This window comes from Ischnura elegans, chromosome 10 (assembly GCF_921293095.1).
Source record: "Ischnura elegans chromosome 10, ioIscEleg1.1, whole genome shotgun sequence".
In the NCBI taxonomy this organism is placed as follows: domain Eukaryota; kingdom Metazoa; phylum Arthropoda; class Insecta; order Odonata; family Coenagrionidae; genus Ischnura; species Ischnura elegans.
The window spans coordinates 55,266,807-55,288,889 of NC_060255.1; the positions used below are offsets into that span (position 1 = coordinate 55,266,807).

Consider the following 22,083-nt stretch of genomic DNA (forward strand, 5'->3'; position numbering starts at 1 on the left):
TATAAATCAATATTGAACCATAGATTTAATCGTGGGTAGAATCGTTCCCGAGGATTTTTCCCTAGGAAATATAGCGTCATTTCAGATTCCAGAGACTTTCTAAGACAATAGGTACACGAACTCGAGATACTAGTTTCGAAAAAGCAAACGAAGTAGCTTAAAGGTCTCAGCCAACGGCCTTGACTCATGAGCACTGAGTTCTGCATGAGCAGGTTACATATTTGAGGCTGATCATTTCGTTAAAAATGTTTATCCTAGAGACCACGCATAAAAAATTCCCAAATCTCTCTTTGAAGAAAATATCAATAGAGAGAAGATAGTGCACACATATTGCCAGTACCTTTCAAGGGAAGCCCTCATCAATACTCAGAAAATCTCGAGTCGTTTCACATTCCAGAGCCTCCTCACACTCTAACACAATGCACGTACTTTAGATATTATTTTAGAGAAAATAAACGAAGAAACTCACAGGTCTCAACCGATGGCCTTTACTCATGAGCATTACGCCCCGAATGAGTAGGTCATGCATTAGAGATTGCTTGTTTAATTGAAGCAGTTTTTCTTGAGATCATCCATACATTAGCGTCAAACACCTCTTTTGAATATAACATTAATATAATAATAATAATATAATAATATTTATTGTTCCGTTGGTCAAGGAAATTTGACATAGAACATGGTCATGAAAACATAAAAATATACACTTTACACAATATAGACACATATTATATTTCAAGATACTCTAATCATAGCATTGGAGTTGGTCACAAAAGTATTCATTAACACAGTAGTAAACTTTATATAGAATAAATTACATATGTAATGTCAGTGCCTTACAAGGAAAGACCACACCAATTCTCAGACATCCTTTTCCTCTCGCCAAAATACGGAATACATACGGTAACCGTACTGTTCCTCAAGTATTCGCTGGATCGTGATAAAAATGTTATGATCGACTGATTTCCATGCAACCGAAAAGGGCATTTTACGTCGGTGGCAATTAGAGATAAAAACTTCCAATTACAAGTACCCATGTGGGATTCTCAAATCATATAAATAAGGCGGGGATCGAAACCGCGACCATCAGATTGGTAGGCAAGAACGTAAATTCTCTGTCACCGATTCATTAGCCTCTGGAGAAATAAATATCCTCCACGTGGTATTAGACTAATCACCCTATATTCATAACATTTCATAGCTTTGCTTTTTTTAATGAAACGGAAACTATTTTTAAATAAGCCTCGTAGCTTATTCTATCTGCGAAAGTGCCACGGCTGATCATTGCTCTTATTTCTTCCACAGCCTCCGGAATACCCAAGAAAACACTGCATATACTTTAATATATAACTCCACCACCAATCATGATTTCGACACTCTATATCATTCATTCTCTATTCATTAATTAACTCTATGTCACTCTACGGCCTTGAAAATTACATAGGTAGTGTGTTGAAACCATGGTCGGTAGTGAAGTTACATGCTAAAGCGTGGAAATTACTATTGGTGTTTATATGTTATCATGGATACATCGCGTTACCACCACGACAGGACTGAAAATATTTCAAACAATGCATACTTAAAAACCTATTTTTGATCGACACATTCCACTCCTGTTTGGATGGATGTCTTTTGACTAGCAGCTCTATTATAACCTTTTAATCACCATGACTAGGATATCAAAAATTATCAATTCCACAAAAATAGAAAAACTGAAATCACAACCCAGATATCGCTTCTTAAAGCGTCCTCAGGTCAATGTAAAAGATAAATTCAGAGTCATGATTATTTATTTTCCTGGGAATGGAATATTTATTTTATTAGCGATGGTGATGGAACGTTACCACCGAATAACACATGCAATAACTTTATCACAATTTACTCTGTGATCCGTGACTCCTAATTGCTTCTTTATTTTACACATTTTTACTGTATCACAGCTTTTACTAAGCGGAATTTCCACTCCCCGTGAAAACTTACAATTCTTTACTACTTCGATTAGCATCTGATTCCCTCACGCTTTACCAAAAAATGTTTCCATCACAATCGTTATCTATTCCACATTTATCAACCAATTTTATTCGCATGCCGCTGTCGAAAGAATCCACTGTACATGAATTCGCCGATATGATCCCGTCTCAGATGTATCTTCGACAATTTTTCGCTAACAAAGCGGTAATTATAGAGATATCATCGAAACAAGAAAGCACGTTAATGACGTCTACGGGAAAAATAATTGTACGTCGCCTTATCTATCACGAAGAGGTGAACGTTGCCTGTATCGGTCACGCATTGCTTTGATTGATATCAAAAGTTCGTGGAAATAGTTTTTTTGCATGGTAGCTGAGGAACTTCTTTCCCATTGACATCGGAAACAGAGTTCAGGTTGCAGCAACATCTTACATGAAAATATTCATTCCTATTAGACCATCGTGGTTTGAGCGCTATCCCAGCTCTTAGCCCGCTCTCATTATGACAAACCCACCTTTTATAATGAATAAATCATGGGAAGCCAAATGCACCGCAGCTGCGTACAGCGTCTGACTTTCATAATTGCCTTATAGATAGCAATTTGCTTTAATAATCTAAAAAATCCTCTTCATCAAAATAAATTAAATTAACAATTGAATATCTACGGTTCTATTGCAAGGCACACATTCTTTCACGCGTAAATAAATTCAGCCGGACACTCCAACTCAAGGACATTAAAAATTTCGATCGTATTTGATTTAAATTGACTAAAGAAACGGATAGCATTTTCAACTGGCTGAAACCAACAAGTTTATTATTTAACTTTAGCAGGCTATTTCCGGAAATTAGTATTTATAATTAGGCGATATCAAAATTTAATCAATCACCCGTGTTCCTTCACTTAAGTTTGAAATAACTCCATATGGAACTCACTGCACTTCTTACGTCAATAGATGAAAAAAGACAAGTTGAATACTATGGTAACAACATGAAGATTTGATTAAAATTGTAGAATAACATTCATCAAATTGAACTGAATATATTTTCTAGCCATCATTCATTCCTAGCCTATTTTTAGGATAAAGACTCGTATATAACAACGCAAAAGTAACGGAATTAACAAGGAATATAACGGTGGAAAGCTACTATATTATTCAAAGCCATTCCAAAATAATATGAATTATAAATTTTCTTACGGCCTGGAAAATGGAAATTTTATTTGTCAAATTAACAAAATTTTACTTTCCGAATCAACATTTTCTACCGTAAAATTAAAACTGATAAACTATTATTTGCTATAATCTACAGTTGGCTAAATTTTTCAAAGGAATAGATCTGCTTCAAGATATGAGTAAAACTGTTCAGCGGACGCCTGATTTCACACTCCTCATTCCCATGGCCATTTATATCCCAAATGATATTTATCCTCGCCAACTGTCTGCCTCCAACTCTTTCTCACTTCTGCATCCGCCTCGCTGACTCCGATTCTCCCCGTGTCAATCAGCACCTCATCCTTCCATCTTTTTCTCGGTCTTCCTGGAGGTTGTCTTCCATCAGGGTTTTCTGCCCAGACTTGTTTCTCAAGGGTCTCTTGCTCTCTTCGTATTATGTGCCCTGCCCATCGCAATCTTCGGCTCTTGGCTTCGGCTACTACGTCTGGCGCCTGATTTTACGGTCAATGAACAATTGCAGGAGTCATGAATACATAAAGCGCATTAATCGGTTAAGTTACCGCTTTGTTCTTCCAGTTTTTTTGCTTTCCAATTTTTATAAAAATCACCCCAGACTCTTAGTAAAAGAAAGCAATCAACTAGATGGGCATTACGATATATATAGAAATGGTCAAACAGACTTTTCACATCGAATTTTCCCTACATATTTTCCCCTTGAGTATTTAACACACGATCTTTTCAACCATTTTTCTACCTGATTGGCAAGGAAAATGAGTAAATACCTTACAGCTCAAAAGACAATTTTGAGTGAAGGCTAGTGTACGAGTAAATAATAAAAAAAATCGGGTTGGTGCGTCCAGGAGAATGAAGAACAGCCTTCCGCAACCTGACGCTGACATCCTGATCCTTGTGTAGGTCTACTGTCAGCAACGGTGTCAAAAGAGACGCAAATTCGCCCTATTCTATAACCGGCATACTTTTTTGGGCATTTTCCGGAGAAAAAAAGAAGCAGGGCTCAACGCATCTTCATTTGCATCCACTTCTTTTTTTTAATATCGAATGCTTGATCTTGGCCTTCAAAAAGCTGGCATCCCAGTCACCATTCTTTTCACTTTACTTACTACCTAGAATTGTACTCAACACACCTTGAAGCAAATTATTTTTTTATTTAGTGAATAAAATCAAATTAAATTTCAAATGTATATTCATAAAATAAAAATTGATATTATAAACCATGAACATGACCATAGTGGAATCATTTCCGTTTTTTGGGAGTTCACCCAGAATTTTGAAAACTATATTCAGTCACAATTGTATCTCATAAAAGGCAACGTGATCAGTAACGTCATGGAAAAATTACCAATGCCGGAACGCACTTTCCGGAACTTTTTTTAGAAGTGAAATATTACTCTGTGTGTTTTGTTTATTACAAGCCATTATTTACATTTTATTACATTTACGCTACGAATTAGTGCGTAATAGAGTTACGAATGCATACATTCGAAATTTTGAAATAACTAATTGATAAATGTGTTATTTGACTATTATGTCTTTTATTAACCAGCGCCAGAACGGCGTTCCGACACCATTGCACGATATTGTAAGAAAGTAAATCCTTGTTTACGTGAGAATGATTTCATGAAAGCATTTCACCTTCATCCAAATTTCCCTCTTCATCTAATATTCAAATGACTAGATCAAATAAAACAAAGTGCATGAAATTAGCCGTGAAAAAATATTTGACTTAGTTCATGGTGAAATTCATACTTTGCTGTAATTAACTTTGCACCCGCGTGCGTTACTGCGTACATAGTAACTGCTTTATGCAGTGCTTGCAAATGACTCGATGTTGCCTACACAAGTTTGGTGTAAGATACTTATATTATGATTATAAAGAGACACTTGTGGCTTTTGTTTGGGTTGAGTTCCCTTGACACTTGTGAATAAATTTCCTTTCAAAAGTCTGGGTGAACATTTAAAAAAAAATCCTAAATGTCTCCGATGGCACTACGTTGAATTTAATCATCAAAAGTGCCGGGATATACGCTCATTAAGATCGACTTTATCATAAGCACTCTTCCACAATATTTTGATCCGGACGACGCCATCATCTGGTACAAGACACTGTCTTACATATAAACATCTTCCTTTATACCTTTGAGAAAGGGGTGGCGGGAGGATTTCACATGTTTGAAGAGGTGGGAAAGGGGTGGGAAACATTAAAATATTGTGGCAAAGTGCTACCATCATTTATTTAAATATGTCGAACTTCCACCATATAACGCCTGAATCTGGTGAACTTATAAAATCATGAAAATAAATGAGCATTTTCATAAAATTCACTAACTATTGGTTAACCTTGTGGTATTCCATTATAAGCTTTTCCTGGATATATACAAATACTTATGCCACTTATTTTTGTATACAAGAGCGCTACCCGGGTTTTAATGAATAATCGTCATCATCAGGCGCTAATTATGATTTGTTATGATATTCATTTATAAGAGTCTTAAAATAAGTGGTATAAGTATTTGTGTATATCCAGGAAAAACTGAGCATATTCATCTCGAGCTAATAATGAAACCTTATAACTAGATAACAAATCAATGGGTGAGGATGCACACAATAGGTAATGGAGGATGGGGTCTTAACTACAGTTTCGGTAGCCAGGCTTCCAATTAGGCACTGTTACTCAGTAGCTCAATCTGGATAACAGATCACCCAACTTTACCCCATCAGCACCGGCCAAGGGCTTGTTTTCATCTCAAACCTAACAATAGATGAAGCGAAAAGTCTTTTCTACGAAATGTGGCGTCGTTAGGGAAACGATGCATTCAAGTTTGCATTCGCTGCATCATTAAGCAAATCATAATAAAAAATGAGGAATTTTGTACAAAAAACAAGCCTTCCAAATCATATTTGCTAAGGGAGTTTATTATCCTTATACGTAGGAAAATAGTAAAGGAGGATTTTCGCAAGGTTAAGTCCCAATGCCACTGAGTACATAAAAGAGATAAAATATCGTATTTCGAGAGCAGGTATGGGTGGGCATTAGCGAGGATTTCGGCACCAAGATAGAGGAAAAGTATTCGCTCTATTCATGCGTTAACAATAGACACTCGATCCTTTGAGCTCATCTCGGATACACGACCCAGAGAACCGTGCTACCGCGGCCATACGTCGAATCACTCCTGCATTAATACCTCGCTTGCATCTGAAGAGAGACGACGTTCACAAAAAAAAGAAGAGTAACGAAAAAGAAGAAGAATTTGAAGCGAGGAGGCATCCTTCTCCATTCATTTTTTTTTAAGCGCACCGCTCCTACGGCATACGCTCGCAGGATTGAGAGACCAAATTTAATAACGCCTGTTCGAGTCCAAATCCATACCTCCTGCCAATCGGATCGGCAATGGAGAAGTACGTAAGAAGAGACTTGTGCTCCTGGCATTATCGGGAAGCGTGAAGGAAGTAGACAAAGTTATCGCTCAATACTTGCTTAAAAGCGCGTTAATTTCGAATATTAAAGAAAGAGAAAGGGGTAAATATTATAGTTCCGTTTATACGTAGAAGAGTCTGTACGGCCTATACCCTGCAGCAGATAAAAAATTCTGGGTAACAGTTTTGTCATTAGTTCTTCTTTTGCTCCATAAATAACTATTAGCCACAGTATAAACATAAATAATGATCTTATAAATCTCAAATTATACAAGTCTTTGTTGTCTATTTGAATGATTGATCTATCCTGTAACTAATCAACAACTTTTAACCCCTGATATCCCCTTTGCTTATTTATATTAATTTAAAATAGCAATTGATTATTCTTTAACTTCCACACGTTCCCTTGTTGATTTAAATTATTTAAATTAACATTTCGTTAAAACAAACCGTTTTCCTAGGCTTAATATTTTTAATCGCTAAGCGCACGAAATTACGAATCAAAATAAGACCCAAAATAAACATGAATTCCTTCTCCGAATATGATTCGAGGCATGCGTAATACCATTTAGAAGTAGACACATAAATGGTAAAGATAAAATTAACCCTATAGTTACATAATATACACTATTGTTGACATCAAAGAAGGAAAGTTTTGCCGATTTTTGCGAAATTATCTAGCAAATAGTAATCGTATAAAAAAATGGAATATGAAAATATGGCGTTTCTTTGCTTCAGCCGTCTTACTGAGATTATTTGAAACCAATACCTCGAGCAAAAATAATATACTACATCATATAAAAAACTATTGATAATTCACAAGAATCCTACGAGAAATATTTTTGGGTGAGTACATTAAGTAGTGCTTAAATGAACTTCGATTGTATATATCCTCACGCCGAAATTTTCAGTAAGAGAAAAAATTTATTAAACGGAACAAAAATGATTTACATGTATAAAAAAGCCTAAGCTAAAATATACCTAAGCTGAATTTTATATAACGGAGACACTGCATCGCAGTGTGTTTGATGCTGTAGTATTTGGGTCATAATGAGCAATGCATCAGAGGGTGTTTAAAATATTTTACTACCTTTCATTTGAAGACCAAAAACACCATTAATGCTTGTACGTTAGGCTTTTAGAGAGACAGCACAGCTTTAAATAAAAAGGTATTGCCAGAGATTTATTACTGAAGACCTTTCAACAAACTTCGTTATGAACTAAAGCGGCTTGTAAGGCATTTTGAGAAGGTACCTTAGAATATTTTAAGAAGCACATTAACGCTAAATAAACGCCAAAGAATCTCTTATGACAGGTTGGCAATATCTTTTCGATGAACCTTATGAGGGCGCAGCATCGTCTAACATAGGTATCCACTTGCAGCCTTTGAAAACGCTTGATAAGGATCTTTTATCGCATAATAACGCGTTATGACGTTATCAAGAAGGTACTTATTTCCCTTGTGATCGCCACGGTAATCTTTGCTAGAGCCTTTTTGCTGCTAAAACGTCAAAGAAATCGGTTTGGTAGATGAGCGGGAAAAGGCCTCTGCTCTATTCATCTTAGAGGAGAAAAAATGAAATAAATATTTGATGAGCAAGCAAGGTATTTGCAGCCGGAAAGGAAAACTTTGATATGCGTGTCAATATTCTTTTCATGAACTATTTTTTACCTAATTAAGTTACTTGTTCTAAATCTAATTCCCTCTTATTATAAAAAAATCGATTCCATAATAAGCACGATAGTTCTCCTGGAAGTTCTGGAACCAATAAATACTATTATGTAAATTTTTAGCGAGCCATTAACAGGCAAAATAAATAGAAGAACTCTGTTTCACTGAAAATTCCTGATTTTGGCGTCACACGACATGATGCTATCGCTATGAAAACAATTTTCCAACCCACCACCGCATACAGGCCAAACGATATGCAAGCATTTATTGCCTATAACCTCAATCAAGGGTCCATCACCGAAAGAACCCCAACTCCTGGGCCTCAGCTATCTGCGAAATGAGAGACCGGAATAAATAAAATCGAGGATGCACCGGAACTAGCCGAATAAAGTGTAGTAAAAATACATAGTATGAGAAATATTATCTCCCTAGCTGGGTCATTATCAAAGCTAGACATCCGTTCAATAGTAATCCTTCAAAAATATTAGTAATTCTTACGCAAGTGAAATTATTGAAAATCATAAACATTCATCAAAAAATAGTTATCAAGGTTAGAATAATTTCAATATTGTTTTTACAAATAGACCTGTAACTTTCTTCAATGAAAACTAGAAATGTTAGTGCTTTGTACTTCTTTATTAACGGGATAGGGCATTAATGTGTTATTGTGGAAGTCTTTCAAAGTCTCTGCTTGAATCTGCGCTGAATCGCAGATTCAAGCAGGGACATTGAAAGACTTGAGACTTTTCTCCATGGTTTTCGGGTTAGCTGGATCGAAAATTTTTTTTAGATGACGTTACCTTTTTTAAGACGTTGTTTTCACTCAGACCTGATATGAAGATGTAGCCAGTATGTATACCGTCATGTAAAAAACATCTTCGATGCGGTTGACCAGAAAATCATGGAGAGAACTCCGTAATAGTCGTTGATGCTATCATATATTTATATCAAGTAATCAATAAAAACATATCCGTCTAAAAGAACTCAAATTTTATAAATTATTCCTTATCATTACTTGAGGATTTCGAAATATTCCTCCATTCTAACATACGATCGCATCGACGTCTCATCGATAGGATAACATTCAGTGCTCATGGGGACATAACCAAGGGTTCACCACCGCAATAGCCCCAACCGACTTTAGCGAACCTCTTCTATAACAAAATGAGTGACAGGAATAAATACTATGTAAGCTGTCACGGGAATAGCCTCAGGAAGTGAAAACTTATATCTGAAGGTAGAATAATTCCAAACTTTTTTCACAAAAAACCGTTTTGTAACTCTTCAATGAAAACTCGTTTTAGAATTTTGTTGTACTTAATTAACGGAATAGAGCACAAATTAGTTCTTGAGGAAGCCCTTATTAGTCCCTAATGCAATCACGGAACGATTAAAGCAAGTAACCATTAGAAAAAAATACTTCAAAAAATAATTCGAATTTTCTCAATTTCATTCAATTCAATTACATTAGGATTAAGCTTCAAAATATTCTTTCAGTCCAGCATCGCATCGACGCCTCTCAGCCATATGCAAGTATTTATGGTCTTTGGGGCCCCAATAAATGGCCTCCCACTGTAAGAATCCCAACCAGATTCAGCGGTCCTCATTTTCCTTCCCGAAAGTGAGCACTCAAGAGGCAAAATGGCGGGAGAGGAGCGAGAGGGAGAGGTAATTTGGCTCGGCAATATCCCCGCTCTAAGATTTCGATCTTCATCTTTTTTTTCCCGCCAACTCGGCAGGCGGGAAGGCAGCCAAGCAGTTGGGGGAAGCGCGTTCCATTATTGCATTTCGCGGGGGCAGTGGGAACTTCGTAACAACCCGAGCTGTAGGTCCCTAATATTGTTCTCCACTCCTGATTAAGCAGCTGAATTCGTCACTCGTGGAACTTACATCGTGCAAGTGCCAAAAAAAATACAAAAATTCCATGACAAAATCATTTATGACCAGAGACTGCACGTTGTAAGTTCGAGAAACTACAGAGCCAAGTAAAATGCCTTAATTTTGGTGTCTGGACCTCAAAAATTTGTGGGAAAGCAAGTGAAATATTAGAAATTTTCGGAAGTCAGTCGAGAGAAAGCATTCACAGAAATATTCAGGACCCACTGCGTGACGTCGTCCGATTGTAATGAGTAAAGCGACTCCATTTTGAAAGCTTATTTCTCAGCGTGATGTCATGTCTCTAGAGTACCGAACATATATCAACGACAAAACTGATTTGTTTCATCTTAAATTGTTAAAGTCTAAATTTCGATTTGGAAATTTTAGCTGCTGCTTTAGAAATAAGATTGAAAAAGAACCCAGTTTATGAAATCCGCTGCAAAAAGAGTAAGCAACGCAAAAAGATAATTGTCAGAACGAAAGGAGTTGTTTGCAGGAGTAGAATGACCGAGGAAATATTCAGTAAAATATTATTTATCGGACGTACGATAGTCAAATCTGCGTTGTTGATACTGAAACTGTGAACTGCCGAGCTGCTGCCTCGCCTACCGAAGAAAGCCCTACCTGTCATCAATGTTGCTGCCTCTCACTTTCACCGATACCCTGACTGCAATAACTCTCAGAAAATCTTGTATCAATTTCCTTGTATCTTGTATCAAATCTTCTCAGGGTTCGTATATAAAAAAAACTTGCTGGAATAACCCGAATTTTCTAAAATACTCCCAACTATTTGAAAACTCATCAAATAATTGAATATTACCCATCATCCATCTATTTGGGAGATAAAAATTTATTCAGAGCAAGCAAATAGTAACCATAAAGTAACTTAAGCAAAACCACGAAGTAATGATTGCCATGATTATGAATGGAATTACCAAATGGACCTCATTTGCCACGCTTTGTATGAGGTGTAACAGCCAATGAATATGACAGGGTCAATGCTAATTTTCCATTGCGCAATACATATTTCACAATTTTTAAACACATGTTCAGAAAATAAAGCGAGGAAGATCACCATAAGTTTCGCAAAGAAAAATGCTAGGAGATGAAAAGAAACACACTTTTTCTAAAATTGACGCCAAAATCGTACTCCATTTTGTTTCATTATGCCATTCCCTTCCAAACATCCCATTTCTCCGTATTCATTTTGCAAAATGCGTCAAGTTCATTCTAAATTTAAAAAACTTTAAATAATCCCCAAAATTCCGATACCTTCGTATCCCAACGCACCACTTGAGAGGGTGAAACTGAATTTGAGAGTACATTTAACCAATGTAGGCATTGAGGAAGTCCCCATCACCTTGACAACCGTAAATGTTCTCCCTGGCGTATTCAGGAAACCCCTTCGCGCGGACACAATTTGACCTTTGGCCACGAGTGCTGTTGACTCTTCGCTCCCGCAGGACTCTCGTCCAGAAACCAATTCTATAGCTCTTCCGCGCAGCGGCAGGGACATAAAGGAACGGGAACTGTGAATCGCACGGATTCTCTGGACACACATGTCCGCTACCAAAATTCCCATTGTGACCTCGGTTTTCACGGCTTAAAGGTCTGAAATACCGCCATGTCATGGAATTTAGATCGAGAGAATTTAGATTATGACCGGATGGCTTGAGCTAGTACAATTTCAGTAACCTAGGATCTTAGGAGGACGCACCTAGTGATGATAATAATATTAATTTCGTCATTAATACAAGCGAATTTAGGACTTAATAGTATTTTATTAACATATACTAGTTTGACTTTCACATACATACGTGTCTATGATGTCAGTAAATCAAGTCAGACGGGATTCAAACTCGTGACCTATCAGTTGTTAGAGGGGACTGTTACCCCGGCGCCACTGAGGCCGGCAAAAGACGTCAGAGGCGCCACCAATTGATGTAAAAATCGATTTCGATTAAAATTGAAAATCAAGTGTTAATAGACAAAGATCGAAGAAATCGAGATCGATCCGTGGTCTTCGAGTTACGATCCACAATTAATTTTTTCAACTATCCTGACCATTTCGTTTGATATCAGCTGGCTATCACTACTAGCCTATGTTAACGTCATCCATCCAATGTGGAAGACTTTTCTCTCGTAAATTGAAAAGGCGAGCACTCTATCATTAAGAAAAAACTTCATCCAGTTGTTCTTTCTTAAAAATTGTAGTGAAGGCGAATAGTCCAAGCAGGCATGCACTAAATTTTGATGTACGCACATATGTAAATTTTTACTATTAATAATGCAAGCATGTAATACAAATACATTTATTATAACTCAATTGAGTATGTTGACTGTTTTCAATAATAAACATGACTTTATACCTGTTTTTGTTTTTCAAGATACGTCGATTTTTCCCTAAAATCGATTTATTGGTTCAATTTTTCTTGAACAGTGGATTTTTTCATTTCCATTAATAATCGATTTCTCGAAAAATCGGCTTCCACACATATATTTCTATCATTTTCTATCGCACCACTTACTTTCCACCGGTCATAATGTCGCCCTTTTTCGAGACGAATTACTCGCTTAAAAGACTCGTTATTCTCCTGAAAATTTCCTGGCGTGTATACAGGATCTTCGTTTATTTTCGTTTGTATCTCAACTGTACAAGTTTCACATCAAAATAAATACTGAAGAAATTTTTGAAATTCATGATACAGTCAAATGTTGCAAAACTCTGCCTTACGAACACTGAAAGTTTAAGATGGTAGCATAGTTTTAACTGAGTAAAGCGTTAGAAAAAAGTATTTGAACGAAAGTGATGTGTCCTGTTAATAAAAGGTTCTGTCCATAGACCTTGAATTAACAGACGGCGCATGGCGAAGTGAAATCGAGGGGCCATGTGACTTGATGCGTATCTCAATCACAGCGTAACAAATAAATGAGAGACTTTCGGCATCTAAATTTACGCCTAAGAATGAAACGGCAACATCTGATCGCTAGTGACGGGTCTGTTTGGCTGACAACGATGATAGCGTTCGTTTTCAAGTGTATCGTTTTGTTGAACTCGAAATGCTATTTTTAGTTTGCGCCCCCGCCATTCATTTGTTTGGTGTTTCGTTTCCTCACGAGAGGGCGAGGTGTAGCCCGGCCGCACAAAGCGGAGTCGCATGGAAGAAGTCTGTCTGTCAGCGGCATTGAGGTGTGGGTCGTTCCACCTCTTGAGTGGGTGATTCGGCACGACATTCCGGTTTATGGGATAGCGTGTTTTATTCTTGTGTAATCATGAACGGAAATAAGTACATGAGTCGGTGAAGATTATACGTAGTAACTTTTTTATGGCTGCTTCGGCAGATAATGCCAATCGGTAACGTGCCGTCAACCCATTTCAAACAGCAATTTATTTTCATTCAATTCAACAATCACAAAGAAGGTGAACAATCAGGATTTCATCGATATCAATTAATAATTATTTCATTTTCGGGCTTTTCGGATTGGAAACTGAGGGAAAGTTGAGGAAACAGATACCTAATGGAAAGTTGGCATTTAACTTCTCACATTCATTGGTAATTTTATAGATGTTTCCCTTTCCCAAAATTATACTGAAAAAGTGGTTTCAACGAGGTTTTCAGCTATTGGTTCCTACGTAGCCAATTTGAGCGCTCTAATTTATGTTTCCTCCGATGCTACAAAAATGCAGCGGGAAATTCGAAAAGCATTATTCCTAAGATTTAAAGTAGAATGGGGAAACAAAACACGATTTTCAACGGAAAAATAGTAAAGCGAAAAGGGCGAATATTTCGCCTTGAAGACGGCCACTTCCTTCTACGTTTTACGTAGTGGCGTGTTTACCTCCCAAGCCTATGATGCATAAGCACCAATTCATGTATTATCGTACTTATCTATAGTTCTTTCGTAATCCAAAAAAACTTACATCCATATTTTCTTAAACGCATTAAGTACTAAAATTAATATCATTGATGACATCCCTCGATGATCGAAGATTAAACTGCGTAACGTCGAATGTCGCAACATCTATTGTTATTATTTAAAGTAACAACATCTTCTACCAGCTTCAAGAGGGCGCAGCAGCATTGAAATTAAATTTTAAAAATTGGCATCAACTTCAGCGCCATTTTTTATAGTACCTCATAAATTTTAGCAGTAAATTGTCAACTTTAATTTTATCAAGAATCTCCAGTTATGACTAGTTTTAAATCGTATGGTATGGTATTTGGAGGAGGCGACCGACAGCTGAGGTCATTTGCGCCACGAGGGATGGGTAGGTGAGGAAAGGTGGAGAGAAACCCGGCGTCGGCATTAGCCTGCTCTTAACGAAAGGCACCAAGGGGACCACGGCTTAAGGTCCCATCCGACGGACGCAGTGTTGCGCTTGTAATGTCCTCCACACAACATTCAATCAGGGATCAGGCAGTCTCTTAAAATTCTCTGCCGCTGCCGGGATTTGAACCCGGGCCCACTGGGTGGGAAGCCAACACACTAGCCACCACACCAACCCCATCCCCGTTTTAAATCCTTCTCTGCCAAGAATACATTGGTATAGTGACAATTAACAACATTTTTCAAGTTCACAGGTAAGTAATGACATGAGGTACCACAGAAAATTTCGGATTTCAAAACGAAATTGTATATGAAAAAAGTAAAAAGATTTAATATCTCTATTTAATAATCTAAGAAGATCGACGATATCGAAGATAATCTACGATCACTTTTGTGGAGAGTGCCCATCATTAGTTATCTAGCCAGGAAATATTTTTTCCAAATCGATCACCTGAATATTTAACGTTAATATCAAACACCTGAAACATTTAACTCCAAGCCAAGATCCGATATACTTATCTAAGCGCAAAGTACCGCTTCATTGGTGACAATGATGTCAGCGCAGGGATGGGATTCAACGAGACAATTAATAAAGACATAAAATAGAGGCAATTCGTCACATTTTTAAACCCAGAAACAAATAATATTGATCCACTATCTCCTATTCTTTTAATAGCAACACAGATTAGCAAGCAGATATGATTTTGTTTAAATAATTCAATTCTGCGGTATAATAATTCAAATTATACTTGGGAAACTGCAGTGTGAAGTTCCGCATTTAAGACAATTTAAATAGAAGTTTTCAAAGAAGTAGCAACACCACACCGTTTTATTCGTAAGGTTACCTCATAAACATACAGAGCTCCCGATCTCTGAAAGGGTTGAATTTCCAACGATCAATCCATGCATAAAATTGAAAGGGCTACGAGGAGAAAGCCAAGCATAACATACGCGAAAGGCGTGAGGTTTAAAATAAGAATCTGCCATTGAGTCTCCGCTGAAAAACCAAGGCCGAAGAAAATTTCCGCACACAGCGGGTGATATTTGGGTTAAATGTCAAGTGGTTCATTATTTTTTTTCCCTTCCCCGGAGATAAAAACGGTCAATTAATATTTTGTCACCCGCTGAAAAAGGAAGATCAGAATCCCTGCGAAAAAAAGAAGTCTGAAACATGCAATAAAAACCGGTTCGTTAACTCGGCAAAAATCGTATACGCGCTCTTCATATCACGGCAATCAAAGTGAAACCTTAGGATTTCATCCTCAAATAATCAGCACCAACCTCACAATATTCAACCTAACACGTAATTGTTTAGAGATACAACATGAAGATTGCAGAAAATGCGGAAAACATCAACCAATGGCTCCTAAAATCCAAATATTTACATCACCCTCTTCCTGAGAGTGAAATACTCTATCTACGTGTGTATAGATAAAATACATCATATTAAGATGAGTAAATAAGCCTTGGCCCAAGGTCCCACGTTAACATTTTACGTATGTAAACTACATTTTCAAAACCAATTACAGGACGGGTATCAATTTTAGATTCCTCAATCAATTTTGTTTTCTGTGTTTATTCATTAATATATCACTAATAATAATTATAATTATTCAGTCAGGTAAAGGATGGGCTTGAATAAAATCTCAATAAAACATTTATATTATGCGCGATGGTTACAAAAATTATAGAACATCGCTCAGGTCCGCTAGCATATTCATGCGCAACTACACCGGAATGTTTCATAATCAAAATATTATCCCAAATTTACCGTATGATAGCAAAATATTGCAAAAAAATTAAAAATATTTTGAAAACCTACCTTTTAATTCGTGCTAAAAACAAGAAAATAATAACCCTGACTAGGATATCTTACTTAGAGATACATTTTATTAAAATGAGTAAGTAAGCCTTGGCCCAAGGTCCAACGTTAAAACACTACAGATTTAAGAGTACATGTTCAAAACCAAAAGTTTGGCGTGAATTTGCTTTACAATTGACCCTGGAGAGATAAAATTCATCCTCATGTATTTAAAAGCTTAGTTGTAGTATCGAAATGAATATTCACAGAAAAATAATTTAATTTAAGATGAGGAAATTGATGCGCATCAACTTATTGGTTTTCAACATGTAGTCTTACATCTGCAAAATTTTACCGAGGGACTTTGGGCTAGGCAGGATGGTTCATTTTCTCCTTTTTGTTCGAAAAAAAAACATGAATTTTAAAACACTTTTAAAATCTATTGCAATATGTTTTTCTATTTTATTAAAATAAAAACTATTTTGTGAAATTAATCCTTTCATTTAGCGTAATATCAATTTGAAAATTTGAGTTCACAAAAGGGAGGCGTATAAGGTTAAGCACCTTTAAAAAGTGCCAAATAGAAAATCTCTGAACAATGGAAGACGCGAAAAGCCATTGATAAGCACAAGGAGAAAGTCATGCTCGTTATGGAAGTATTATGCATCTTATGAGACATACCAACGATGGACGATGCAGGAAAGAAATAGTCAGTAGAATAGCGCAGGCGAAGAGGGCTTTCTACAAAAAGAAGAATCTTCTTACAACTGATTGCGATAATACAAGTATGGTAGTTAGGAAAAAAATCATCAGATGCTACATATGGATAGTGTTCCTCTATGGAAGCGAGGCATGGACGTTGACAGAACCCGAGAAGTCAAGAGTGGAAGCATTCCAAATCTGGTGCTACCGAAGAATGTTGAAGAAAAAATGGATTGACCGTATAAGTAACGAGGAAGTGCTAAGAAGAGTGGGAGAAAAGAGCAGTATTCTAAAAACGCTAAGCAGAAGACGGGACAATTTAGTTGGCTACATTATGAGACATCATACCCAGATGAAAATAATCGCAGAAGGACAGGTGAAAGGGAAGAAGGGCGAGGGACGGCCCCGAATGAGTTACATAGGGGACGTTACAGTATATGTGAAAGAGAAGAAATACGTCACTATGGGAAGGCTAGCGGATAGAAGAGAGAATTGGAGAGTTGCGTTAAACCAACCGCAGGATTTTAGACTGATGATGATGATGACAGTGAGACTTCGTGTGAAGCACTAAACACGATGAAGGACTAATCCAGAATATTTTAGAAGACAACAAGAATAGGAAACATATTGCTCTGTACTCTTTGTCTCCAACGCCAATTTAGAAGTACTGAGAGATAGAAAATATGAAAAATATAGACAAAAGGTCGATCGTTTGCCAATGAATATGAAGTGAGAAGGAAAAAGAATAGCTAAAGAACTTCGCTCTAAGGGAAAAGGTTTGGGAAAAACACTTCGTTTGTAGTATGCAATTGTAGAAATGGAGGGAAAAAGGGTGAAAGCCTGCCTGGTTACGCTCTCACAGGGGCAGTACTTTAAATCTCAACAGAGACTTCGCAACTAAACGATTAAGGTGAATTTCTCACGTTGTTGCTGAATATATTGACACCAAAACATCAAATAAATGAAGGGCACTTTAGTAAAACATACGATCTTAATAGAGATAGAGGGTTATTTCATTGGAAGAAATGCTATCAACTTAAAAAACATCCACGCTAGAAGACTTTAACACATTGACATTCAATATTCCGAAGTAAAAATACGTAATATGAAGCAATAAACTCTAGTTTCAAGCACTTTAGCCGGCACTGTCCCATGAATATACTATGGAACTTAACCAGGCAAGCGAAAATTCTCAGAAATCGTTTGAATTTAGCGAAATTCCGATATGCTGGCCGGTAAAATACTTAAAGCGAGGAATGAAGTAAGTACGTGGGACGAGCTGGATATCCAGAGTCCATTGAGAATCCATACAAAACTTAATAGGGATTTCATGGTCAGGGAAGCGCAGAATGGTAAAACATAAAAAGCACATAGGGATACAGCGGCATTTCATTTGAAAAAGGTTAACTCCAATTGAGATTTCATAGTAACTGCCACAGTTGAAAGCGTTTTTTTCTCAACAAACGGCTACAATATTTTTGACGTTGATAAACATAACCTTTTTTTAATAATGACTACGGTAACGGTTGCTATTAATGTGTTGCAGTTGTTGATAACTTTGTTGAATTGTGTTGTACCATTGTTATAAAGAAAGTTTTTATGATAAAAGGAGAAGAATATGTATTTAAAGATATCACTGATAAATCTCAAAGACATTTAAGAATTAACGCCAACCATTCATTATTGTGTATCACAGCTAAGTAAGGTCATTACCACTTTAGTGAGAGCAAATAAAATACTCAAACATAGTCGGGACGTAATACAGTCAGGGGTAAATACTGAATACACCAGCGGGAGGTCGAGACGGAGGCTTAAGTGACCGGATCTTACAAAAAGCCGCAAGAGCCTTAATCCCACGTACTACGCGGACTTTGTGGTCCTTTTTCTATTCAGAATATCTTTTCTTAACGATCACGAAAAGAGGAAAAGATCGAAATATTATCCTTCCCAAAACTAGCCCACTAGAGAACGCTAAAATGATGAAAAATAATTAATAGAGTCATAAAAATTACTTTCACTAAAACCACGAGGGAAACGAATCGTTTTATGCAAGATTTTTTAGAAATAAAAAAACATTCTCTACCGTAGAGTTCTTCCGGCCCATTCCTGAAAAATAACTAAACCACCACTAAATACCGATACCATTGCGTTGGGTGAAAAAATGCGACACTCCAGAGGCAATCAAGAAACGCTTGTGAAGCACTAACAAAGGAAATGAGCGGACAATGAAAATTCTAAATTAGATTAAAATACTAAGTAATTAGTAAAACGCCCACACGATAGTAACATCGAATATTGAAAAGAATAAGGATTAACGGACGAGCTAGATGTACAACTAAAATCTTTGAAGCCAAACATTAAGGTTCACCTGCTCAAGTATGGTCGAGCCTTAGCTACCCTATAAACTAGCAAAATTCATAAAAAATACTGAAAATCATTAGTAAGTCATTCATTAGTTAATTTGCAGGACATCTCTCACACCGGAGGTAAGACTCGTAATTTTAAACGTCACGGGAGAAATTAAATCACGAAATCCCACTACCCATACAAATTGTTCCTTGGACGAAAATCATAATAAGGGAAAATTTTAGTTACATATTCTGGAAAATAATTTTCGCCTGTATATATCATATTATTCTGGACTTTTAACAATCATTTGAATTTTTTTACTTCAAACTATCATTTCAAAGACAGAAGAAGGTGGGATTTAAGCGCCGATGAACTAAATAACATTAAACAAATATATCTTATTAAGTATGGTATATTATCTAAAAATAAAGATCCAATCATTCCATAAATAAATTATGCACATCTATGTTATGAAAATATTACCAAAACATAGACTTTTCGCATGTAATTCTGTACCCAATAAAAATAAAACCGCATTCGGGAATTAAAAAAGGCATTATTTAAAATAGTATAAAAATTGAGGTAAACGGAATCAGCACACTTTTTCCTATATCCACTTTTCCTTTAAGCAACAGACGAAGGAGTTAAAACGCATAAGTGAAGGGTGCTGTATCAAAGAATACTAATCTGTCATATGCATACAAAAACAAACATAGCAACGTACTCATCCCCGTAAAAATACCAAATTCAAAACCGCTGGTGGGAGTGGCATGTACAACATTATGTACTTATCTTAGCGCAGATAACGAAATGCCATTTTATCATCATCCGGGATAGTTTCCAACTGGCTAAATATATGAATTTCAAGACGAAGATAGGAACTACCCAAGTACTAATAAAAAAGGTCACAATTTAGCAACATAATAATCGGACAAGATAGTAACGAGATGAACGCCAACTGAAACACGAAAAACAACATGTATTCGTAGCGATTTGCGTCAAAACATTAAAAAGTTGTTGATTTTTATACTCCCTGAGAGAGATGTCCCCCTTGATTCAACATCAAGTTCAGGCAGATGTGTTTATGAAAGCAAGAAAAATTAAGTTAACGACGGCAAAATCTATATAGTCATGAAAGTAGCAGCAACAGTTCTTGAGTACAAGTGAAATACTAAAATGATTTTTATACCAAAATATTTTTCATATCACACAAAATATTATATTTAAAACTTTCCCAGAGAATAATAGAAGCATTTTTTCTCCCCATGCACGCCGAATTGAAATACTCAACAAAGAATGTTTCCAACAATTTCGCGTTACGCATCCAAGGATAAGACATTGAAGGAACTCTACCACGTCAACTTGAGGAAATTTGAGGTTCGCTCTAAAATGAAATTCCAACTCCACAATTTCCTTCAAATTATTTTTATCTGGTTATAATGCCGTAATGCGAAAAAAAAGAACAGCGTAACCTGAGCAAACAAATGGAAAAATATAGTTCCCACTTTCTCAATAACATTGCGAAACATTTGCACGGAGAGCTAACGATTCTCTGGTTATTATGTCGTAATTACGAAAAAGAGCTCCGGAACCAGGCCAGACCAATAGAAAAAAGTAATGTCCACTTTGATTTTAACGCAGCAAAACTTTTTCATAGAGAGAGTGAGACGAACTGTCCCTGATGAAATGTCGTCAATACATGGAAATTTTCAATCCGGTACACAGCCTGAAAAACATTTAATTTAAAAAAATCACAGTGTACGTAGAGACGCACTCACCTCCGCTAAAAAACACACAGCTAACACCCGCGGTGTGGGTAGCAGCTATACACCTTTTGGGGTAGATGTTCTTGTTTTCAGGTTTAATAGTTTTTCACCTCTTTTTATCCCAACGAAAAGGAGAGGGCTTAATGTCCGACGGGGAAAAAACACGGGAAGTAGCGCGGTCGACCACGCTGGGGCAGCCGCGTGTCGGCGGTTTGCCGGAGCGGTCTTTTGCCGAGCGCGCCCGTCGACGACGCGGATTCCTTCGGGGAGTTTCGCCGAGAGAGTGGTCGGAGCGGTGGCGGAGGTACAGACGTTCGCATCCGAGGAGCGAAGGGAGAGGACTGACGGATGCAGGCGAGAGACTAAGGGGGGGTCTCCCCCGGAGTTTGCCGGAGGACTCCGGGAGGGGTTTGAGGGGAGAGGGGCGCGAAGTTACGTGTGTGTGGAACCGTTGGTAGGGCGGTCAGGCGCAGATGGAGTGGGGAGGAACAACCACCCCTTACGGAGCAGTAATCATTATAATGTGGTATGTTTCAACTCTGCCGCGTGGACGCAGGTGAAATAGGGTCGTTTCCTTCATCAAAGAAAACGAAAGGCATCGATTGCGATTCATTACCCACCATTAGTGTAAACATAATATAAAAATTATTTGTTTTTAGAAATCCCAGTTTAGACGGATGTTAATGGTCAATTTTAACCTCATTTGAAAAAGGCCAGATTGGAGCCCATGCGATGCCACTCCACGTGATGTCACAGGGACCTAGATGCTATACGAGTAGTCAGGAGTATTACATGGTCTGAGATTACCAATGCATTCATGAGGCACAGAGCTCAGCGAAACATCTCTTAATATTCACCCATTAAAATTGCCTATGGTCGGAAAGTTTCCTTCGTTTGATAATCCTTATTTAAGCCAAGCGTTATCTGCTAGCAGCCTGCATCGTAGCGGCGCTCATAGCCTCGCACCAAGGTGTCCTCTCACGGCGGCAGCTGGAATCAGAATGACGTCAC

General features: G+C 37.2%; 1 protein-coding gene across 1 annotated transcript in view; it reads right to left on the reverse strand.

Annotated features, from left to right (window-relative positions):
• LOC124166986 overlaps window positions 1-21,413 on the reverse strand; it is a 581,690-nt gene extending 560,277 nt beyond the window's left edge. Inside the window, exon 1 of the mRNA XM_046544741.1 lies at window positions 21,085-21,413. The gene's annotated coding sequence lies outside the window, so the exon portion shown is untranslated. The remainder of the gene's footprint in view (window positions 1-21,084) is intronic.
• Between the last annotated feature and the right edge of the window lie 670 nt (window positions 21,414-22,083).